Below are 6,370 nucleotides of genomic sequence, written 5' to 3'. Positions count from 1 at the left end.
GCATTACTACCCTAATACTGTTCTCCTTGCATTTTAATACATTTCTATCTGTTTACCCATTCATCAACTTGTTTTTTTTTTTTTAATAAGTGGGGTCTCTTCTTCTTTCTGTATTTCTCTTTACTTCCTCTTACTTCTTCCTAAAATGAACACCTTATTCTTTGGAAGCTTCTGGAATTTCAAGTCAGTGGCTCCTTTAGTGGGCTTCTTGTTCCATATGAACAGGGTTCTTCTTCATCTTCTGAATAATAATAATAATAATAATAATAATAATAATAATAATAATAATAATTCAGTATCTTGAGGGTTCTCTCTGCCAACCCAGACTGTTACTTTTGTCTACCCCATTGCAGAAGAAGGAGGAGGAGAGAGGTCCGATGCTCAAGTAGATGAAAGTCAATGTCAATTTTGGGAAAGTAAAACTCATGAGAAACCCGACTAAATAATTGTTGCCAAGTTCTGTTGGATGCATAATCTCTCTATCTCCCCCACAACCCACAACCCTCTCTCTCTCTCTCTCTCTCTCTCTCTCTCTCTCTTCTCTCTCTCTCTCCCTTGCTGGATGGCAGTGAATCATTTTCTCAAACCCGCGTGTGTGTGTATGAGGGAGGGAGACAGTGGGGGAGGGGGAGTGCCTGTAGTCACAAGTAGAGCTTTGGAACTCTTGCCCCAGCGGCCCCCCTCCCTTCCTTGGTGCTAATGTGCTCTCTATCTCGATGATAATTCCGATTCTTTATTTGTTGCAGTACAAAAAATGAAGAGCACCGTACACAAGGAACGGCATGAACTATAGAGTGAAACAGCGTGAACTAGAATCCTCCATCAGCTGGGCATCACTGAAGGCAATTCGGAATGACGATGCAACAGAAACTGACGATGATGGAAGAAGGAGAAAAAGGGAAACCAGTAAATGTTATATAATATCAAGAGACCAGTGAGGGAGGCCGCCACAAATACCAGTCCACGGTCACCTGACTTACACTGTCCAGCCAGTCACGGGAGGGAGGTTTCCAACTGCAAGATCTTGCACTGAAGGTCATCCAAGTATCAATCAGAACCCGACCTGGAACAACCTTTGCTTGCGAGAGAGAGTAATCAGCCAGGAACAACGCAAGCATGATTTTACAGTTGGCTATAATTCTAAATTAATTAATGTACAAGTGGATTGGTGAATTAACAGCAAACTAAAGCAAATAAACTATTGTATAATCCTACAGTTACTAATAAACTTCAGATTAAATTACACCACGAAACGAGCTATACAGCAGCAGTTTTGCACACTCGGGCAGAGCTCACATGACAAATAATGGCACCCTGTAAGAACAGGTTGTCAAAGTCAGAACAGCCACGTTCCGCCATCCTCTCACGAAGAACCTGAGAATGTCCTTTGTTGGTTGTTATTACTGCGCTCGTCGGTGTCAGTTCTGACAGAGTCTACCGTCACGAGATCTGCCTGGTGCTACTCAAAACACATTCACGTCTGCTTCGAGTTTCAGTGTGACTTTCTCTCAAAATTAAAATCATTGATGATGGGTGTCATTTCTAGGCAGAAGAAGAGGCGCCTCCTCACTGCCTCTTTCAAAGTTAGACACAATAATTATTCCTACATTCATTTCAATTGAATTATTATGAATTATGAATTACAGCCTGCGCATGATCATCGTACACAGTAGGCTGTTCAAGTTCATTTTTTTTAAATGCCCAGAAAGATAGATATCAGGACAGTGCGTGCTACCTAATGTAAACCTCTCTCTCTCTCTCTCTCTCTCTCTCTCTCTCTCTCTCTGTTAAGTATACATAACTGTACGATGTTTTGAACAGGTTATCATCAAATAAGAGTCAAAATGTCCAACATTTCTCTTTCACTAAACCATTTTTTTTTTCGATGTTCATATATGATGATAAATTCGATGATTTAACAAGACTGAGATAAAGTTGGACACCTCATTACTTCATTCAAAATCTCCATAATTCTTGACATTTATGAAAGCTACCACATGTATTCGGTAAAATTCTAAGCCCGCTGTCCGCGGTGAGGTAACCCATGGCAGTTGACGTTTTTCTATAGAACTTTACCTGCTGAACAAGAATTTCAAATAAAATTTTGTCGGTCGGCTGGAACTAAAGCGTAATTGACACTTGAAGACTGCACACCGGTACCGTGGGTCCCCTGCACTGGCGCATACAGCTCAAGGCTAAATTACAGTTTAGCTGCAGCCGACGGGCAAAATGTTACCCTAAACTCATGCAAAGCAAGCAAAGCAACACTGAAAAACGTCAACTGCCACAGGCTACCTCAACTGCACACTAACCGTTGCTTGCGGTCAGGCCGAAGAAACGTAAACGGTAAACAAATCCGCTATCTTGGGTTACGTAACCACTAGGGAGCCATATGTTCAGCAGGGGGGGGGCGGGGGAAGGTGGGGTACTGCACAAAAGGTACTGTACAAGTTGGTAAAGTGACAGAGGACTGTTATGTAGAAACATGGCGGTAAATGACAGTTACCCAAAAACTAATAACATGAAAAGCACTAAAACCTAATAACACCAAAACACAGGTGAACTAACTACCTAATAATAAAGAAGGATAGTTTAGGAACCTTACCTTAAAGGGGGTGGAGGGTATAATTCAGCTGCCGCCTTTACGAACGCGGGTGGAGCCTCGTCTTCGGGTCATCAAAGTGGATTTTAAAATAGGCCACTTGCTGGGCACCCGACGAAATTGTACCTCCTCCCACGGCGGTACCTGGCATTGCCTCACAAAGTCCCCTCCACCTCATCTCAATAGTATTTGTATGCGCACCAGTTACTGGGTCCACAAAGTTCATGGAATGATTGACGGTTAAGTGAAGTGTACGTAGCCTTCGTCCTTCAGGCAGTCATAAGCTCTCCAGCAATCAGATACAATAGTTGTCCCCGGTACAATGTAGTCCTTATAACTAAGGTAGCAATTGACACAGGTAAGTGGCAAATTACCCTTGGTTACAGGCTCAGAGGAGCGGGAGGTTCCGGGGTGACGTCCGCCATTGTGCTGGGTTGAAGAGTGAGTGAACTGTACCGATGAACTGCACCGGAACAGGGTAGGAAGGATGAAGTTGGGGGCTAAAAGTGTATTTCTGCTTTCAGTTTTGGGGTTTGGAAGCGGAACGCTGCGCACGCCTTATCCGCATTTTAAAAATAATCTGGCAGGCTCGTATGCTCCAGCAAGCGGTAATATTGTGCTAAAACACGCCAACCACAGGGCTTACAAAATATGTAAAAAAAGGTCTCTGTTAACGTCACTGAGAGAAAGTGGTAGCGAAACGTCCTGCAAGACCCTTCTCCTCCTACCCCATATACATGCTTCAGGTGTCTGCCGACAAATGTAAAGTAATTTTGTTATTATTTATGGTAAAATCATGTTGCGAAGAGATGTCAATATATTTGTGAACGGAAAAGTACTGGAAGAAGGTTGTAGGCACAAGCTACAACGAATAGGAAACGGTTATAAAACAGTTGAGCAAAAGGAATACATGTAACTGAGTTTATGTATCCCGAAATTCTCCACCTGGGTGAAACGTAATGTTGGGGTAATGTTGCAACGTGATTGGTTGGGTACAGCCACCCGCCAAAAACCCACCAACTACTCTCTCAGTTGGAGGCAAAACTGGATGAACCAAGAAAGCTCCTGTAAGAAATAAGCGGCATGTGTGACCATGTCCTGGAATCAGCAGTAGTAGTGATATGTTAAAGTTCCTTTGTAACAGGTCGCACTGTCCATTTATTCCCCTTATTTTTACGCTTGTTTTTCGTGTTCCAAATGACATATATAACTGGAAATACAACAATAAGTTGCCCAAACCTTTTCCAAGTTATTTACCCCCACCCAGAACCCCGGATTCCCAACGGGTCCCCTCACCGTGAGCTATTCTCGAAAGTGTTTTACCCACCCAGGACCCAGATTCCCAACCGGTCCCCTTACCGTCGGCTACAGTTCTAAGATAATTTATAGCTTAATTACAGCCGACCGACAAAATATTACTTTGAATTCTTGTTCAGCAAGTAAAGTTCTATAGAAAATGTCAACTGCCATAGCCTAGCCCACCGTGGACAGCTGGCTTAGATCTACCAAGTATTCCTTTCTTGATAACTTTGAGAACTTCTCGTCCTGGACAAAATAATGTTCATCATTTCAGCTTGTCATGTTTCCTTAAGTCCCATGAACTCTCGAGAAACCGTCCAGATAAATGGTAACTGAACTCATCCTTGATTATTCTAATGAGAATCAAGATTTTGATCGACTATTTCAGAATTTAAACCCCAATACCCTGGGGCAAATCAGCTTCCAGTGCCACCTGAACTCCCATATAGCCTAGAGATGATACTGATTTCCTACCAACCCTTAAACTGACAAAGACACAAAGAGATTCCAGAGGGAATGAGAATCCTATCCTAATTCTTGTTCTGTGATCAAAGACTTTTTTCTCCCCAACAGCTACAAAAGGTACTTCAGTAACTTTAGGCTGCTCATTATAAGCAAGAGAGCCTGTGCTGGCATAAGGCCGGTTTAATGTAAGAACAGCAACAAGGTCACCTCGTGTCACATAATCAAATACCATCTAATTTACTGACCCTTTGCTGGAATCCTCCCTTACCTTGACCCAGTGAGGTCCTGGTGCCCAAATCTCTCCAAGTTTTCTCCAGCAGAAGGAAGGCCCCAGAGAAGAAGCAACACCAATGGCCCACAGAAAAGCTTCTCTGAAGGCCCAACACCAAACTCCTTCCTTCGGGTGCATGACACACACTATGTTTGACAAAAACTCTTAAAAAAAAAAAAAACATTAATCTTGATTTACTTGCGGCACAGTCTTCTGCGGGCGGGGAAAAACATGCTGGACCGATGTCAGTCCATTGGACAGTTTAACAGAAAACCTTCAGAACAGAACTTTCAGCCAATCACGAGAGCCCATGCATCTTCTCACAAGAGAGAGGGTTGAAAACCAACTCCTGATTGGCTGAGAGGACAAACAGACGAATCCCCAAACCGTGTCGACATTTCAAAGGTGGCACTTCGTTGCTCTAATGGTTCCAGTAACTGTCTAACGATTTGGGTAATGATTGAAATTCAACCAATTTGTTTTATAGTTATATTGAAAGACACTTTTGTTGTTCATATTTTCCTTTCGTGAAAATTCGTGTGCCAAAATTTCTAACGGTCTAGACGTTAAAAACTCTCGTAAGAGTTCATTATAATAAAAAAAATATTTCATGGATTAGTCCATTGGTATACAATTTAATGAAAGCGCTCTCTCTCTTCTCTCTCTCTCTCTCTCTCTTCTCTCTCTCTCTCTCTCCTGTAGCAATTCATTATAAAAAACCAATTTTCTATTTTAAAGCATAGTTCATATCCACATTTCACGAGAGAGAGAGAGAGAGAGAGAGAGAGAGAGAGAGAGAGAGAGAGAGAGAGAGAGAGAGAGAGAGAGAGGCTTTTTCTAAAGACCACACAAGCAATCCTGCATACTTAAGAAAACCCCAAACAGAATTCATTTGCGTCTTTATTCCAACGAATAAAATACAAAAAGAAGCCGGTTCCAGATAAAAAGAAAAAAGCAACAGAATAACTTCAATCCGGGTAGGCCTAATCATATTGATAATAGACCTATTATTGAAAAAAAAACTCACAGTGGCATTAGTCTTGAGTTGGAGAACTAAGTCCACTGTCTTGTCTGGGGACAAATATATTCAGAAACAAATCGAAACAATCCCAAAGCTCTTTGTATAGGTTTATTTCTAAATATATTTTTACCCAGACATGACTGTGGATTCCTCTCAACGGGCCTCTTCAGCAATGCCCACAGCTGCTGGAAGGACTTGGGGCAAAAGCAACGCCCACAGCAACACACGCAGTGAGTCTCTCGGTGCAAAAGAGACAGGCAGACACACACACAGGTTCTTGGCAACAGCAGAGGGTGGGGGGTGGGGCGGAGGTTCGTAGACATTATACAAAAGGTAAATGCAGGAAGAACCACGAGATGCAATTTGTGAATGACAAGAAGAGAGAGAGAGAGAGAGAGAGAGAGAGAGAGAGAGAGAGAGAGAGAGAATCATCTGGTAATTCACAAGACGAAGAACTGCAAGGTATATCGAAGTGTGACACTGCACCAAAGACTTCCCATAGCAGAAGTAGGGAGGGATTCAAGCAGATGTCAGTAAAAGGTGGAAATATCAAAAATGTGGCAAATCACAAGAGAATCCACAGACGCGAAACCTTCATCAACAGCCATAAAACTGTCAAGCGAATCTGATGCATTTGTAGATCGTCAGAAATGGAGTCGTGAATATTGCTATTGCAAGTCAGTCGGAAGCTTTCCTTGTCCTCCCTTTTCAG

The 6,370-nt window shown here is 42.5% G+C and overlaps 1 pseudogene; it reads left to right on the top strand.

The window, feature by feature from the left end:
- Window positions 1–782: 782 nt before the first annotated feature.
- LOC136834172 (uncharacterized) overlaps window positions 783–6,370 on the top strand; it is a 15,830-nt pseudogene continuing 10,242 nt past the window's right edge.

Source organism: Macrobrachium rosenbergii, chromosome 53 (genome assembly GCF_040412425.1).
Source record: "Macrobrachium rosenbergii isolate ZJJX-2024 chromosome 53, ASM4041242v1, whole genome shotgun sequence".
Classification (NCBI taxonomy): Eukaryota; Metazoa; Arthropoda; class Malacostraca; order Decapoda; family Palaemonidae; genus Macrobrachium; species Macrobrachium rosenbergii.
This window is presented reverse-complemented; position numbering and strand designations above follow the sequence as displayed.